Below are 18,934 nucleotides of genomic sequence, written 5' to 3' on the forward strand. Positions count from 1 at the left end.
GATCCACAGTGTTTTGTACGTTCTGCTGTACAACATAGTGAATCAGTTATTTGTAAACATATACCCACTCTTTTTTAAGGTTTGTTTCCTACTGATGCTGAAACTGAGCTCCAATACTTTGGCCACCTGATGTGAAGAGCAAACTCATTGGAAAAGACCCTGATGCTGGGAAAAACTGAGGGCAAGAGGAGAAGCGAGGGACAGAGGATGAGATGGCTGGATGGCATCACTGACTCAATGGACATGAGTTTGAGTAACTTCAGGATACTAGAGGATAACTAGAGGATAAGGAAGACTGGCATGCTGCAGTTCATGGGGTTGGAAAGAGTCAGACATGACTCAGTGACTGAACAGTGTAAGTCTTCATATTGTATTATATTGTTTATATTGTATATATCCAACTCTTTTGCAACCCTGTGAGCTGTAGCCCACCAGGCTCCTCTGTCCATGGAATTCTCCTGGCAAGAATACTGGAGTGGGTAACTATTTCCTTCTCCAGGGGATCTTCCCAACCCAGGGATTAAACCTGTGTCTCCTTCATTGCAGGCAGATTCTTCACCTTCCGAGCCACCAAGGAAGTAAAGAGAACAAACAGTACACTATAAGTCATTACAAAGTACCAAATAGAGTTTCCTGTGCTATACAGTAGGTCTTTATTATTTCTCTATCTTATATATAGTAGTGTGTGTATGTCGGTCCTAATCTTTCAATTTATCCCTCTCTCCTCCCTTTCCCCCCTGGTAAATATAGGTCTGTTTCCTACGTCTGTGACTCTATTTCTGTTTTCTAAATAAGTTGATTGTACCATTTTTTACATTCTGCCTAGAAGTGGTATCATATGATGCTTGTCTTTCTCTGTCTGATGTACTCACTCAGTATGACAATCTCTAAATCCATCCATGTTGCTGTAAAGATATAGCTCTGAATTTTTAGTTCCATTTTTGTCATAAATCACTATTTTCTTTAATTCTAAATTTCCAGTTAATGTAAAATTTACCATGAATTTTATAATATCTTTGGGAAAGAGAAGGTTGTAGAAGGGGAAAAAACACACTTTTTTAGCTAACTTATTATGACACTCATTACATAGACTACCCTTTTATTTTCAGTAAAGTGTCATAGAGGAAATCTTTTATTCCCCAAACTCAAGATCTTAACTTGTTCAGCCCTTTAGAATTGATAGTGTAAAGTAGCAATAATAGACTTTCATCTTCATTTTCTATTTGCTTAACCTTACTTTCACTTATTTTCTTTGATTAAATTATATCTTTCTAAAAGTTTAAATAGCTTTTCCAGAATAGCAGCAAGATGCTTTTGGCAAATAGATGGTTTATGCCTAAGTGATAGTCTTTTACGACACATGGATCAATCCTAAAATGGTCTGTGAGAATTCTCAGACTTACTCTGAAGGGTCAAGCAATTTCTACTGCCTGTAACTGCTCTGCTCAGCATGAGGCATTCTGCCTACTTCATATGCAATAACTTTTCATTGCAATGTAGTCTCCTAATGATTTTTTTAAAAAGAGAGCTTAGTGGAAAGTTAAGAATATAAACATAAGTTAGGATATAGCTGTCTGTGGTTCTACAAGGAAAATTAAATGTATTGATGATTGGATGAGCCCTCCAGGCATGGCTCTTTAACACAGGCCTAGGCCAGCTGTTGCAACCTCTTTTCTGTTTCTCAGCTGACTGCTGCTGCTAAGTCGCTTCAGTCGTGTCCGACTCTGTGCGACCCCATAGACGTCAGCCTACCAGGTTCCTGTCCCTGGGATTCTCCAGGCAAGAACACTGGAGTGGGTTGCCATTGCCCTCTCCAATGCATGAAAGTGAAAAGTGAAAGTGAAGTCGCTCAGTCCTGTCTGACTCGTAGCGACCACATGGATTGCAGCCTACCAGGCTCCTCCATCCATGGGGTTTTCCAGGCAAGAGTACTGGAGTGGGGTGCCATTGCCTTCTCCTTTCTCAGCTGACAGGTGATGGTTATTATGTTTTTGTGTTTTTAAATGTGCCTTATATTTGAATAAACATGTAGCTTTTATTTTCTGCAAGTCTGTTCAATACAGTATATTGGATCTCCTATAAAATGGTATTAATAATGCTACTTTTCACCCTTCCCTAACTAGTGGATCCTCACACTTCTAAAATACTATAATTTTCAGATGCCTTATACATGATCCACTTTATACGATTACCTTTCAAATACAGAAGATTAAGCCAGTTTGGAATATAATCAAGATTACAATTTAATTTTTATTCAGTAAGATATTGCTTAATCAGAATGCTCAAGAGGAAGAATATCCCAGTTAGCTGAAATGGCTGCGTAACTGAGGTGTGGTCCATAGTCCTACTTATATACATTGTATATTTTTCCAAGTCCTATTTTCTATGTAGAGTTTGGTGTACAGATAAAGTTCAGTTGGATGAGGAAAGACAATTTAGGATGTCAAGATTGTTGTCTTGCATTTAGGTGTGGAAGGTTAAGAGGTGATAACCCATTGTGTCACCAGGATTCATTCTGGTTCCATATCTTCATGTTGACTGTATTTACTGCTTACATCAAATAAAATCCCTTCATCATCACACATAACCAAAACATTGGTTCTTATGTCAAACACACTTTGTTGTACAATTACAAGGAGCTTTCTTTAAAATTTATTTTATTGAAGTATTGATGATTTACAATGTTATTTTAGTTTCTGGCATAAAGTAGTCAGTGATTCAGTTATAAATACACACACACACACACACACGTACACACACTAGTTGGCATTTGTTAATCCCAAATCCATCCCTCCCTTACCCTCTTACCCCTTTGCCTTGGCAATCATAAATCTGTTCTCTCTGTCTGTACATCTGTTTCTGTTTCATAAATAAGTTCCTTTGTGTCATATTTTAGATTCAACATATGTGATATCATATGGTATTTGTTTTTCTGTTTATGACTTTCTTCACTTAGTATGATAATCTCTAGGTCCATTCATATTGCTGCAAATGACATTATTCCAATATTGTTATGATTGAATAGTATTCTAGTATATATATATATATAAACATATATAATATATATATTCCATTATATATCTGTATTCCATTATATATATATATATATACACACACATATAATATATGTATACCGCATCTTCTTTTTCCATTTATCTGCAGATGGATATTTTGGTTGTTTTCATGTCTTGGCAATTTATTGTAAATAGCATTGCTATGAACATAGGAGTACATGTATCATTTCAAATTATAGTTTTGTCCAGATATATGCCCAGGAGTGGGACTTCTGTATTATATGGCAACTCTATTTTTTTTTTAAGGACCTTCCATACTGTTTTCCCTAGTGGCTATACCAATTTACATTCCCACCAACAGTGTAGGAGGTTTCTTTTTTCTCCACTCCCTTTCCAGCATTTATTATTTGTAGACTTTTTAATGTTGTTTATTCTGACCAGTGATACCTCATTGTACTTTTGACTTGCATTTCTCTAATAATTAATGATATTGAGCATCTTTTCATGTGCTTGTTGGCCATCTGTAAGTCTTCTTTGTAGAAAAATCTGTTTAAGTCTTCTGCCCATTTTTTTTTTTTTGATTGGTTAGTTTTTGTTGTTATTATTGAGTTATATAAGCTGTTTGTACATTTAGGAAATTAAGCCCTTGTCAGTTGTAGCATCAAGCAATAGTTTTAACTTCAGCTTCTTTCCTTAAACATTTTGGAGATTAACTGAGTGATAAAACCAAAATTTTAATTTGAATCTTAAGTGATTTTATTGTTTTTTAAAGACAATCATTTTCATTAGGAATTTTTGCTAATATCAGCACACTTTTTTTAATGTGTACTGAATTCAATATGACAATCAGACATCTCTACTAATTAGTTGGTAATCTGGAGGCATCTTGAACTACTTTCTAGATATTCATATGTGTGCATCTGTATATGTGATTGTATATGTTCACTATTTTTATATCAGAATAAAGCAATTTACTAAATTAATAAAATTTTGTTTAATGCCTTCTAATTAATAAAAGCTTAACTCTAAATCAGTTTTAATTTTAATTTTTAACATGCATTTTTTATACTAAAAGATTGAGTATAAACATGTGGTTTCTGGGTTCTAACATTTGTCAGATAATTAATAGTTAAAGTTTTAAAATATTTTGCTGGCAGAGTAGAATATTTGTCTTTCATGAGACATTCTAATATATTTCAAAGAAATATGGTGAAAAATCTCTTAAATATATAAATATTGAAGTATTTTTGTACTCTCAACCAAAGAAGATGATCCTTTCTTGTTTGAACCTCTTCAATGAATAAAGCATTAATTTTTATCCCACAGACAACATGGCCATTAAGAGACTATATATCATTCAAAAGAAAGTTGGGAAAGATTATTTATACCAATACAAATTGAATTACTGAGAATTTTCCACTGGAGAACATTTTCTTCTCAATTATCATCATTATTTTGGTGCTTAATTGCTGTCTTAATTTCAAGTGGGATCATTGTCTCTTGTGATCCCTTTCATAGAGCCACTTTCTGCTCACAGATAACAGAAAGATTTATAGTCCTATAAATATGTGTGTGTGTGTGTATGTATATATATATATATATATATATATTTTTTTTTTCTGTTTTCATATCTCTACTTGGTTCTCAGGAACTAGACTGGCAGAGGCTAGACGATGTACTATAATATTAATTCTCATAATTTTTAAATTGAAAAGGATTTTGACATATGACCTCTGTCTTTCCAGAAAGACTGTTACTTTTATGGAATAAGAACAATATTTTTATCTTCTTTATTCTTAGTTGCTGTATTTTTGTCTCTTTGTTATTTTTTCCTGATTACTACTGATGGCACATGGATTATGGAAAAGCTTGCTATTTCAAACCTTTAGAAATCATTTTGCTCTATTATTTTACTTTTATAACAAGCAATAGAGGCTTACTCAGGCTGCATCAAATAATGGAGGTAATACCATTCCAAATAATGGAGATTTGCCATAATCTAGATCTCAAAGAAACACAGATAAAATCTTAAAATTATCCTCAGAAAAAGAACCAAACCCCAAATAGGCCTGAACTATATAAATACTAGAATACAGTTCAAGAACTTTCCAGGGGCTAAGCAAGGCCTCTGCATGAAGAAAGCTCATCAGTTCTTCCTTAATGGCATTTTTTGGGCTTTTAGTTGTTTTGGCTCAATCATCAAGATGACTGAATTACTCTCTGGTCTTCTCTTCTTGTCTATTTTGAGTGTCATGAAGTCCAAGGCCCACCTCTAATATCAGTTCTGGCTGGGGTATCATGGTTACATTATCCAGAACATGATTATCTATTTCCTAGGTCTAAGTATTAACTTAATGAAGCATAAAATTGTGAAACATTGCTTTGAAATTAGCTTCTGTGTTTTAGGAAATGAACTATCCTCTCCCTCTTCCCCACAAAAATACTGGCTACTATTCTACTTTGAAATACCAATATATTTTGGATGTTTATCATATCCATAGATTTTAAAAGATTTTAGGAAATCTCTGGGAATGGTCTATATCATTACCTTCCCCCAAGATGCACACACACATACACATACAAAACCTACAAACCTACTATTTTTCCCTTCAGCACCTACCTTTAACATTTTCAGCTTCTTTTTGGAAATGATAGGTACTAAGCAACTATTTATTAATTGTATAACTCTATCTTGGATTAAATACTTTTAGAAGGTGGGTGGCATGCAGTCCTAGATATTTTTGTATTTTTCAATTCAGTACCAAGCATAACCTGAAAATTAATAAAATTCTTAAGGATCAAGGTGGCAAAACTCTATAGATTTTTCTGTGTTTAAATAGGGCATTGGCAAAATTGGCATTGATTTAATTGTTGTCTTTCTAGAAGGTGATTTGTCTATACAGATCAGTAATCTTAAAATATTTTTATCCTCTAAGCCAATCATTCTAAGTATTTATTGTAAAAAGTAGCAATCAGAAGGTCAAATACCACACCAAAATTTAATTAAACTATTATTGAAAGCATTCAAAGCATCTGGTTAAATGTTTATACTATGTGGCACCCTACTCCACTACTCTTGCCTGGAAAATCCCATGGAGGAAGGAGCCTGGAAGCCTGCAGTCCATGGGGTCTCTGAGGGTTGGACACGACTGAGCAACTTCACTTTTACTTTTCACTTTCATGCACTGGAGAAGGAAATGGCAACCCACTCCAGTGTTCTTGCCTGGAGAATCTCAAGGACAGGGGAGTCTGGTGGGCTGCCATCTATGGAGTCGCACAGAGTTGGACATGACTGAAGCGACTTAGCAGCAGCAGCAGCATAGATACAAATATACTATGCAGATATTAAAATAATTTTTAAATAGTTATACATAAAATTCAATAACATTAAACTTAAAATTTTGAATTAAGATATAAAAAAGTAATAAACCAGTTAGAAGTTTGTGTGTCTGTATAAAAAGAAAAAGCTTAAAACTATATTAATACATATTAATAATGGATATTTCCAGTGGATAGGATTTTGGCTGAGGTATATTCTTCAATAGTTCTTTGTAGTTCTTCTTAAAAGAACTTCATAGTTCTCTGAATTTTTCAAAAATTTTAAAGTAAATATGTAATGTTTATATGATGATAAATCATGGAAAAATATGATTTGACTTACTAACACCCTGTTTTTGAAAGAAAACATGTTAGGTATTCCAAATGATACCTTTTTAGTTCATGTGTCCTTGAGCCCACTACACATAAGAGAAAGACGACACAATTTGGAGTCAAGTTTTTCTAGGAAGGACTCCTTGTTCCACGTCATACCTTACATGTGACTTGGAAATATACCCTTAGCTATCTGCACACCTGTGCCTTCTCATTTGAAAATTGGGGATACAAACATTAGCTTTATGGAATTTCTACAAGTAATAAAAAGAGCTAATAATTATTTGAAACCAACATCTATGACTGGTATATAGGAGCCATTTAGTACATGTTAGATGAAGTTGATTTGGTTTTGCTATTTTTCATGTTTCAATGGAAAATTACATATTTCCCAAAAAAACATTTTGAGAACTTTAAAAGCAGCAGACTTGCATACACGGAGTGAATTATTCCCAATGAAGTAGCGAAAGCAGAGAATGCTAATTCAATTATAACTTCATGCTAGCTTGATTTTCTAACCCTTGAGTACTTTCACTTAAAAATATAAAGACCAAACACCTCTCTCAGATTTGTTCACTTGTCCCATCAGAAAGGTCCCAAAATATAAAAATAAAATAACCAAAATATGGGCAGTTTCAGAGAACAAGCAAACTGGTTGGTTCTCCTGTTAATAAATCCCACAGATCACTCACTACATGCTATGCACTCACCATTCTAAGCACTTTGCAAACATGCCTTCTTTTAGCCCTTATAACAATCTTATGACAGTTTCTCTTATCATCTCCACTTTAAAGATGAAGACTGTGAGACACAGGTATTCTTAACTTTCTGAAGTTCATATAGCTTGACACAGCACAGTGTAGTGCAACCCTAGGCAATTTAAATCCTGAACCCGTCTTCAGCTTTCCTGATTATCAACACTATTGTATATTCTCCTTGTGCCTTGATCTGAAGATCCCCCTAAAGCTTCTAGCACTTCCCTGATGGCTCAGACAGAAAATAATCCTCCTGAAATGCAGGAGACCTGGGTTCGATAGCTTGGATTGGAAAGATCCCCTGGAGAAAGGAACAGCTACTCACTCCAGTATTTTGGCCTGGAGAATCCCCATGGACAGAGTAGCCTGCTAGCCTACAGTCAATGGGGTCACAAAGAGTCAGACATGACTGAATGACTTTCACTAAAGCCTCTAAAGCAGGAGACAGGTGTCTCCCACCCTCCAACCCTCCTACCTTCCACCCGTCACAACCCAGGGTAAAGCGATTGGAGAGTCATTCCCTGTGGACCAAACTCCAGGAAGAGAATAGCAAGACAATTAAGAGAGGAGACTGGGCCCTGCCCAGACCACATATTTCTCATTCTCCAAGTCAGAAACCTCCCTCACCACACATGCACAGAAAGGTTCCTTGGAAGTTCAAGGGAAGTGGGGCCAAGGGAAGTGATGCCAAGGGAAGTGATGCCAAAGGATGTTCTACCCAAATGCCTTTTCGGTAGAATCCACCTTGGCTAAGAGGTGTGTTCACACACATGGGAGGATCTTGAGATATACCAGATATGGTCTGTGAACCAGGCAAATTAAAAGGATTGGCTAAAGGAAACCTGGAAGAAATGCCCTGTAAAAGTAATTCAAACTGCCACAAGGGTGTAACTCAGGGACTCTCCCTCTGAGTATGCCCATGTATTTCTCCACATGTACTGTACTCTTATCCCTCCTAAAAATACTTTACTTGTTTCACTACTTCCTGTCTTTGTGGAAATTATTTTCTTTTCTGCAAAGCCAAAGGGCCAGGGTCCTTCTCAGTGACCACTGGTCTAGTGGTTAGGACTCAGTGCTCTCATCACCCTGACCCAGACTCAATCTCTGGCTGGGAAACCAAACCCCACTTCAAGCCACTGCAGGAAAGGCCGTTTCAGGCCGAGACCACCAGAGATCACTCCCACTGGATTCATATGAAAATACTTGCCAGTCTGCTGAGCTAAGGATATGTATAATACCAGAGAAAGAGGCTCAAAAGGAAGGGAATATATGTATACACTTGGGCTTTCTTGGTAGCTCAGTGGTAAAGAATCCACCTGCCAGTATAGGAGATGCGAGTTCAATCCCTGAGTTGGAAAGATCCTCTGGAAAAGGAAATGGCAACCCACTCCAGTATTCTTGCCTGGGTAATCCCATGTACAAAGGAGCCTGGCAGGCTATAGTCCATGGAGTCACAAAGAGTTGGACACAATTTAGGGACTAAAACAACAACAATACGTATATACTTATGCCTGATTTGCATTGTTGTACAGCAGAAACAAACACAACTCTGTGAAGCAATTATCCTTCAATGAAAAATAAATAAATATAAGCTTTCGGGAGAAGGAATCTTCTCTACCATGTTTATCATAGTACAGTGTCTGGAAGAGAGGGCAGTCAAATACTGATGAGTAAATCAGTGAATGAATTGGTGAATGTCCAAAATTGCTTTTCCTTGGTTTTAATTATTCTTTATCCTGCTTTCCTTGGAAGTATGTAAGGTTCAACAAACTGAACTTAAAGCACAAGTAACAGTGTCAGATCCTTTGGTTTTTGTTTGTTTCTTTGTTTGCCCAGGAGGTCTTAAGCCTTCTTTGTTTGAAAACAAAAAAGTAAAATCTTTATCCCTGGTGTTAGTCTTCTATCTTAGCTGGAAGCAATTTCTTTCTCTTCTGCAGCAGTCCCTTTCTGCATCTCTGCTAGCTGTCATTTTACTCCCTTGTCTTATCTAAGTGTGCAGGTATAATTTTTCTCCTTCAACCTGATGAATTCCTTAACTGCATTGACTATTTCTTATCTATGCTTTTATTATGCATATACAGAGACTGAATCCCTTGCAGATAAAGCTGTTGACCTTCAACAACTCCTGAGGGAGTTCAGGATGGAATGAGGCACTCTGAGCTCCAGGGAATCTGGTCGGACAGATCTTTAGATAGTTGGATGTTTTTCAGTTCAGTTCAGTTCAGTTGCTCAGTCGTGTCTGACTTTGTGACCCCACAGACTGCAGCACGCCAGGCCTCCCTGTCCATCGCCAACTCTCAGGGTTTACTCAAACTCATGTCCATTGAGTCAGTGATGCCATCCAACCATCTCATCCTCTGTCATCTCTTTCTCCTCCTGCCTTCAATATTACCCAGAATTAGGGTCTTTTCAAATGAGTCAGTTCTTCCCATCAAGTGAACAAAGTATTGGAGTTTCAGCTTCAGCATTAGTCCTTCCAAAGAATATTCAGGACTGATTTCCTTTAGGATGAACTGGTTGGATCTATTTGCTGTCCAAGGGACTCTCAAGAGTCTTCTCCAACACCACAGTTCAAAAGAATCAATTCTTTGGTGCTCAGATTCTTTATGGTCCAACTCTCACATCCATACATGACTACTGGCAAAACCATAGCTTTGACTAGATGGAACTTTGTTGGCAAAGTAATGTCTCTGCTTTTGAATATGCTGCCTAGGTGGGTCATAACTTTTCTTCCAAGGAGCAAGCATCTTTTAATTTCATGGCTGCAGTCACCATCTGCAGTGATTTTGGAGCCCCCCCAAATAAAGTCTGACACTGTTTCCATTGTTTCCCCATCTATTTGCCATTAAGTGATAGGACCAGATGCCATGATCTTAGTTTTCTGAATGTTGAGTTTTAAGCCAACTTTTTCACTCTCCTCTTTCACTTTCATCAAGAGGCTTTTTAGTTCCTCTTCACTTTCTGCCATAAGGGTGGTGTCATCTGCATACCTGAGGTTATTGATATTTCTCCCAGCAGTCTTGATTCCAGCTTGTGCTTCTTCCAGCCCAGCGTTTCTCATGATGTACTCTGCATGTAAGTTAAATAAGCATGGTGACAATATACAGCCTTGATGTACTCCTTTTCCTATTTGGAACCAGTCTGTTGTTCCATGTCCAGTTCTAAACGTTGCATACAGATTTCTCAAGAGGCCCATCAGGTGGTCTGGTATTCCCATCTCTTTCAGAATTTTCCACACTTTGTTGTGGTCCACAGTCAAAGGCTTTTGCATAGTCAATAAAGCAGAAATAGATGTTTTTCTGGAATTCTTTTGCTGTTTCAATGATCCAGCAGATGTTGGCAATTTGATCTCTGGTTCTTCTGCCTTTTCTAAATCTAGCTTGAACATCTGGAAGTTCATGATTTATGTACTGTTGAAGCCTGGCTTGGAGAATCTTGAGCATTACTTTACTAGCGTGTGAGATGAGTGCAATTGTGCAGTAGTTTGAACATTCTTTGACATTGCCTTTCTTTGGGATTGGAATGAAAACTGACCTTTTCCAGTCCTGTGGCCACTGCTGAGTTTTCCAAATTTTCTGGCATATTGAGTGCAGCACTTTCACAGCATCATCTTTTGAGATTTGAAATACCTTAACTGGAATTTCATCACCTCCACTAGCTTTGTTCCTAGTGATGCTTCCTAAGACCCACTTGATTTCACATTCCAGGATGTCTGGCTCTAGGTGAGTGATCATATGATCCTCATTATCTGGGTTGTGAAGATCTTTTTTGTATAATTCTTCTGTGTATTCTTGCCACCTCTTCTTAATATCTTCTGCTTCTGTTAGGTCCATACCGTTTCTGTCCTTTATTGTGCCCATCCTTGCATGAAATGTTCCCTTGATATCTCTAATTTTTTTGAAGAGATCTCTAGTCTTTCCCATTCCTATTGTTTCCCTCTATTTCTTTGCATTGTTCACTGAGGAAGGCTTTCTTATTTCTCCTTCTGATTCTTTGGTACTCTGCATTCAAATGAGTATATCTTTCCTTTTCTCCTTTGGATATTTTTAAGAACAGATTTAATGATCTCAATCCTTACATCTCCTCATATCTAGAGAAGAACTAAATCCCTTCACGATGACATCAGAGCTTCATGACTAACAAAAAACCCTTTTGTAAAATGAGTGCTTAATGGTATTGAACTCCTCCTTCACCAAAACCTTATATATTGACCTTCCCCCACTGCCACTTTGGAGAAGTCTCTCAGAGCTATCTGAGATGCTGCCTCCTAGGTTGCAGTCCTCATTTTGCCCCAAATAAAACTTAACTCAAAACTCTCAAGTTGTACATCTTTTTTAAGTTGACATTGTGTTGCAAAATCTTCTACATATCCTGGCTCCTCCCTTACCTCTTAGAGATATCTGAGAGGCTGCATGCTGGGCTTAAGTCCTCAGTTTTGTCGTTTTGTCTGCCAATTAAAACAAGTCTCAACTTTTAGGTTCTCCTTTTTTTTTCAGTTAACACAGGTCACACTGTCTCTATTATAAGTACTTAACTCTGTCTTTGCAACATGAAATCAGCTACAGACAGTTGGCAAATGAATGAACACAGCTATGTGCTAATAAAACTTTATTTATAAAAGTCAGTGGGCTAGATTTGGTCTATGCCCACTGTGCTTTTTGAACTCCTGTTCTTAACACAACCCACCCAATAGTTCACTCTTTGAATTCCGAGTACATATCAAAGGGTAAGTTTTGTCAGGGAGAAAGAATGGATTTATCAATAAAACCATTACTGGCAAAGCTCAGAAGAATGAAGCCTTCAGGAAATAGGTCAGATGTTTCATTTGCATATGCAAAGCCCATACTGTGGTTTATTTTATATATCTTTCTTTGCCTGCATGAAATCTTTTCCTAATCTCATCTTCTCAATTTCCCCTTCAAGCTCTCATCCTCCAAACCTTTAAACGATAATAAATAAAATTTTCCTATTAAAGATAATGGCTTTCAGGGATCTCTCTGCAAAAAGGAAATGAGGGAAAAAATCTTATTAGGACCTATCTCTATCATATAGATTTATCTGCAACTCTCCAATTATAAATTTGGATTTTGTTTTATCAATCAATTCTATCTTTTTTCTTATAATATCCCTCTAGGACATCAAAAAATGAAATTAATTCCTGGCAATTTCCTAAGGCAAAGGGGAAAAATGTATAGAAAATAACTTGGCTGAAAATGAAATCATAGGCAGATATGAAACACCATGCAACTAAGTGGTAAAGTATAATAATTCAATAATGATCACCTATTTACTTCTAATTTAAAGGATGTATTAGTGTCCAGCCAGCGAAATAGAAAAGTACATGTACTTTTCCAGGTCACACTGATCATCTCCGTTTTGGATTCTCTATCAATCACCAGTACTATTAGAGCTCCAGTACCTAATCGCATCTTTTTAAATAATTTATTTATTTTATTAGAATGTACTTGCTTCACAATGTTGTGTTAGTTTTTGCTGTACAATGAAGTGAATTAGCCATATGTATACCTATATCCCCTCTCTTAGACTTCCCACCCACCTCACCCCCATTCCACCTCTCTAGGTCAGCACAGAGCACAGAGCACAGAGCTGAGTTTCCCATGCTTTATAGCAGGCCCCTTCTAGCTATCTGTCTTACACATTGTAGTATATATATGTCAAGCCCAAGTTCCCAATTCGTCCCACCTTCCCCTTCCCCTTCTGTGTACACATGTCACTTTCTAGGTCTGTGTCTCTATTCCTGTCTTAGAAAATAGGTTCATCGGTATCATTTTTCTAGATTCCACATATATGTGTTATTCTCACCTTTATTTTATATTTATGGACATGAATTATTTTCTTAAATATATCATTCTGAGTGTCTGTGCTGTATTAGTCATCAGTTGTGTCCTACTCTTTGCGAACCTTTGAACTGTAGCCCCCAAGGATCCTCTGTCCATGGGATCCTACAGGCAAGAATACTGGAGTGGGTTGCCATTTCCTTCTCCAGGGAATCTTCCCAACCCAGGAATCAAACCTGTGTTACCTGTGTCTTCTACATTGCAGGTGGATTCTTTACCTGCTGAGCTATCAGGGAAGCCCATTCTGAGTGTCACCTTATCCCTAATCCTCGTTACATCTTAAAAGGACCAAGCTTTGCCCTCACATTCTCCAGCACTACATGGGGAGTTAACTGAAAATCTGGAAAAAATTGTAGTGGAGCCCCAGCCTGGGACAGCAGTAGGCAAATGGCCAAAATCCCTCTTTTGGGATCTCCTACCTCCAAGTTCTCTCCCCTGTGGCTGGTCCCCAGATATTATGTAACTACTCTGATTCACAGCCCAGACAGTGTGACCAAGTCAATTTTCCCTCTTGGCATTGTAAATAATGAAGATTGATAATTGAAAATGCTCCTATTAACCCAGCATCTAAGCAAGCAGCTCTTCTAATTTAAACATTCCTATTTTTTGGAACCAAACAAATAAGCTTTATTAACAATATTGTCTAGAGGACTTTAGGTTCAGGTAAATTTATTGTGCCTATAAAGCCAATCACCATTTCCATTTCCCATGGATATCAAGCTAAACTTTCTATGAACTTTAACAATAAATGAAAATTGATTAAAATCACATATGCTGAATTACTTTCTCCCAAGCATAGCTAACAATTTTCTGAATAAACTTGACCTTTTCTCTTCCATTCATTTTAACATAAAGGTGAATGAAAATCACAATCAAACAAGTATATCAATCCACTTGGGCAAGCCTAGAAAAAAAACTTATGTCTGTGAAAATGAAAGGTAATTTACTCTTTTTATTAAGATGTATTGTAAAGTCACAGTTGTGATCTAATGCATGTTTAGCAGCTCTGTACATCTATTTATGATTTTATGTTTGTTTTTTTTAATGATTCATTTGCTCCAGAATGAGGATAATAGCTCTTAAAGAGAAAGAGATTTAGATATGCTTTTTGTTTGTTTGATTTAGAAATGATTCTTTAATGTAAATCCCCCCATATTAATAAAACCATCTACCTCTAACACAGTTTTCTGCATAGTGTTTTTTCAAAGTGATTTCACATGTATTTTACTCATTTGATCTCATCACCAATACAATGACATTTTTTTTTTTATACAGTGAACAGGTTGAGAATTTGCATCATAGAACTTTTTTTTTTTTAAACTTTACAATATTGTATTAGTTGTGTGTGAAACTTCAGCTTCCAGAAGAAGCTCATCTCTCAACCAGTGCATATCCTTATCCCCTTTTCTCACCCTACTCACCCCGTTGCAGAGTGACTTAGATATAGTCCAAGGCAAAACAGGCTCCAAATTGCTAAAGGTATAAAGACAATAGAGACTGTGTTAAGAAGAGCACAGATATAAGAGACTCTATCTTTTTCTTTTCTGCTGTGCTGTACAGCATACTGGATCTTAGCCCCCAACCAAGAATCAAACCCAAGCCCCTTGCATTGGAAGCATAGAGTCTTAACAACTGCACCACCAGGGAAATCCCAAGATTCCATCTTCTCAGTTTAGCATTTCTAGAGGTTTCCTTTAGATTGACTTATTTTCTATCCATTCATGCAACTGATTGGTCTGAGGATGTCATCCCAGAGATACATCCTACTCTTAGGGAGAGAGAATTCAGGATGGGTCCAAGGAAATATGAGATGAATCAGGGTATTCCAGTCTGTTAAATACCAGAAGGAGTCCTATGGCTCACATGTGAGCAGGTAATGTCACCAGACTTAAATATGACAGGAGAGTATAAAGGCACAGTTCCAATTAACAAGGAAAAAGACATTTGTCTTGAAGTTGTCACATGACCCAGGGGAACAGAAGCCAAGTATGTTAGGAAACAGGGTAAGATGTGGCCATTCAAGATCAAAGCCAAATATCTTACACTATATAATAATGCCTATTTTACTATCTAATAATTTGAAGAGCACAGAAATCAAATGGCTTGTCTAGTATCACATAATTAATCTGCTCAGAAAAAAAAATGAGGCTTGATGATTCTTGAAGGGTACTTTCTAGGGGGTCTCATAGCAACCCTGGAGCTGTGATGAGACCCTCGAGAACCCAGGCTTCTTCCTCTCCCCTGTGACAATCTCTGGTGCTTGTGCCTTATTTGCAGAGTCTCTCTCAGGTGGTCACACAGGGGACCTCCAGTGGACCAGGAAGATGCTGAGAGCAAAGAGCACCCACTGAGATTCTCCTCTGACACCAAGAGTGGCTCATTTCATCCTATGGGTACACCTTTCCATATCATCATAACCTACCAGTAACTTTTTCTGACTTCAAAATTTGTTTCCTCCATGATGGTTTTATTGACTATACTCTCATGGTTGGAATGATGGTAAATTTGCACCATAAATCTTTATTGAATACCTACTAAGTACTACAAATTGGATAAAGTTCCGGGAACAAAAATACAATACATGGTTCTTACCTGTACTCAAATAACTTACAGTCCATTGGGATTGATTCTCAAAGAAACTGGCCATCACATTACATCCCAGTAAAGCTACTTACAAAATTTCAGAGGAATGATTTCTTCAACACGAGTGAAGCCTGAGTTCAAATACCTCTTCCCCAAGTGCCCATGTTTATAATTATTCGTCCAAGAGAAAATTAATCCCTTCTATCCAGAGGTATCTTTCTAGGCTTGTACTGAATTGTCATTGACAGTTTTCATTGGCATTTAACTTTTCACATTATTTTTGTAGATGTCCTCAAATTGCCATTTCAACTCTAAGATTTTATAAAAGTCTATTTTGCCATCTTGACAGAGCTATAAATCCCTGCAAGAGAGGGACTTCTTTTTATCACAGCCTCAGCTTTCCAGGCATAATATCAAACAGTTCCTTGGATGTATCTAGTACTCTATTTTTCAGGGTTCTGATTGAAAAGTACCTGCATGCACTCAGGAGTCAAGTGCATTAGTGTTCAAGAGTAGCTCTATCTTTTTAAGATTTTGCTCTTTGGAATATTTTGTTATCTTCTTTAAACCTGTGTTTCCCCACATTTAAAATGAGAATGCTGCTGCTGCTGCTAAGTCGCTTCAGTCGTGTCCAGCTCTGTGCAACCCCATAGATGGCAGCCCACCAGGCTCCCCTGTCCCTGGGATTCTCAAGGCAAGAACACTGGAGTGGGTTGCCATTTCCTTCTCCAATGCATGAAAATGAAAAGTGAAAGTGAAGTCGCTCAGTCGTCTCCGACTCTGTGCGGCCCCATGGACTGCAGCCTACCAGGCTCCCCATCCATGGGATTTTCCAGGCAAGAGTACTGGAGTGGGTTGCCATTGCTAATGATTCCTAAAATGAAGAATTGTTGAAAGATTTTAAAAAAACATTTAATAATAAGTGAGCTGGCACACAAAGAGCCTTGAAGCATGATATTTAACTAATCTTAAGTGAAATAAAGTGAAAGTGTTCGTTACTCAGTAGTGTCTGACTCTGAGACTCCATGGACTGTAGCCCATCAGGCTTCTCTGTCCATGAAATTCTCCAGGCAAGAATACTGGAGAATTTCCTTCAGTTACCATTTCCTTCTCCAAGGGATATTTCTGATTCAGGGATCAAATCATCTGAGACATCAGGGAAGGGTTTAATTTTAGCTAAAGAGATCTGAATTCACATCCTGTCTCCTCTACTTACAGGTAATGTTCATATATTCTCTGTCAACAATTTTTACAAATAAAATGGAAAGAATCATAATATCCACTTGCTGAGATTTTGAAAGCATCAAATGAAATAATGTCTGTAGAGCACTTATCACAGTGCCCACTATACAGAAAGCACTCAATAAATGTCAACTTTCAGACTGATGTTCGTTATGTAGATTTAGGGGTATACTGTGTAAATTCACAAGATCTTAAATAGTTAAACAGGATTCCATCATTTATCCAAAGCTCCATTTTTACCTTTGTTGTTGTTTAGTCACTGAGTCCTGTTCGACTCTTTTGCGACCCCATGGACTGTAGTCCACCATGCTCCTCTGTCCATGGGATTTCCTAGGCAAGAATACTGGAGTGGGTTGCCATTTCCTTCTCCAGAGGATCTTCCGACCCAGGAATCAAACCTGAGTCTCCTGCATTGGCAGGCAGATTCTTTGTCACCGAGCCACCCGGGAAGCTCCTATTTTTACCCTAATGTCTTACAGTTTGTTGGTTGTTCAGTCATGTCTGACTCTTTGCGACCCTACAGACTATAGCCCCCCAGGCTCTCCTGTCCATGGGATTTTCCAGGCAAGAATACTGGAGTGGGTAGCCATTTCCTTCTCTAGGGAATCTTCCTGACCCAGGGATCAAACCCCAGTCTGCTACACTGCAGGCAGATTCTATATCATCTTAGCCACCTGTACCTAAGTCTTAGTTGAGGAATGAGAAAACGCTTTCTGATGTTAACAATAGTAATAGTGAGGTATCACAACACTCCTGCGTATCTTCTGTTATGACTTTGATGACAACTAAGCCTGCGATGGCTGTTTGTTCACTGAACAAGGGTTTTATAAGGCAGGAGAGCTAATCTACAGAAGAATAAGAGAGACACAAATCTTGAGCTTAAATTGCTTATGATCCCATTTGGGAGTAGGATGTGCACATAAGGAATACCACTGGAGTAGAATATGTACTTACTGACATGAGGCATTTAGGGTACAAATGCAATGGATCAACTCTGTTCACAGATACAGAGCAATAAAGAAAACCTCCACTGGAAAGGTTGTACTTAACACTTAATGTCATGCTTAAAAGCAGAGATGAGGTGAGAAGAGATAGATGAGGAAATAACAACATGGTCAAAGAACCTGATGCATAGAATGGCCCTGGATGACGAAGGGAAAGGATGAAGTTGTTCTTGTATTGGTGGTGTGGATAACTTTAAGAAACATTCGAAGTGAGAACTGGCTTTTCTAGAAATTTTACTTAAATTTCAGCAATTCTCCACATTTTGAGATCACAATTTTCTTTCAGTTTCAATGAAAGTTTTGCAGCTTCTGTTTGGAAAAAGATATACACACACATTTTTATAGAATATCCTGAATACTGGGAAAGATGGAAATAGAACCCTCAGTGGGAGAGGGGGAAATACTTTTAGTTTATGAGACTAGCACAAGGAGTCTCCACAGGATAAAATAGTAATGGAGGTGGTTACTGGTTCTCCAATATCAACAGCTTTGTTTGTTTGTTTTCTTTTGGAGACTTGCTCAGTTTTCATTTCAACGGCCACACCTCCACCTATAACATAAAGATGTTTTGAGAGAAATAGACTTAGTCTTTAGGCTCTAGGGGTATGGCATGTGGTTCCAGCTTAAACTAATCATCCAAAGTCTACCCTTTGACCACAGTTATTGATTTAGGGAAGGGTACAAAACACATATTTAACCAAGCAATTTACTGAAAAGGCTGGCTGGAAGGCTTCTGGGAAACAAAGATCCTTGATTTTTCTGGGAGGACTTCCAGAAGCAAATTGCAGAACTTTTCTCTCTTTATCTATATGGTTCAGGGCAGAGCA

Source organism: Bos mutus, chromosome 2, assembly GCF_027580195.1.
Source record: "Bos mutus isolate GX-2022 chromosome 2, NWIPB_WYAK_1.1, whole genome shotgun sequence".
Classification (NCBI taxonomy): domain Eukaryota; kingdom Metazoa; phylum Chordata; class Mammalia; order Artiodactyla; family Bovidae; genus Bos; species Bos mutus.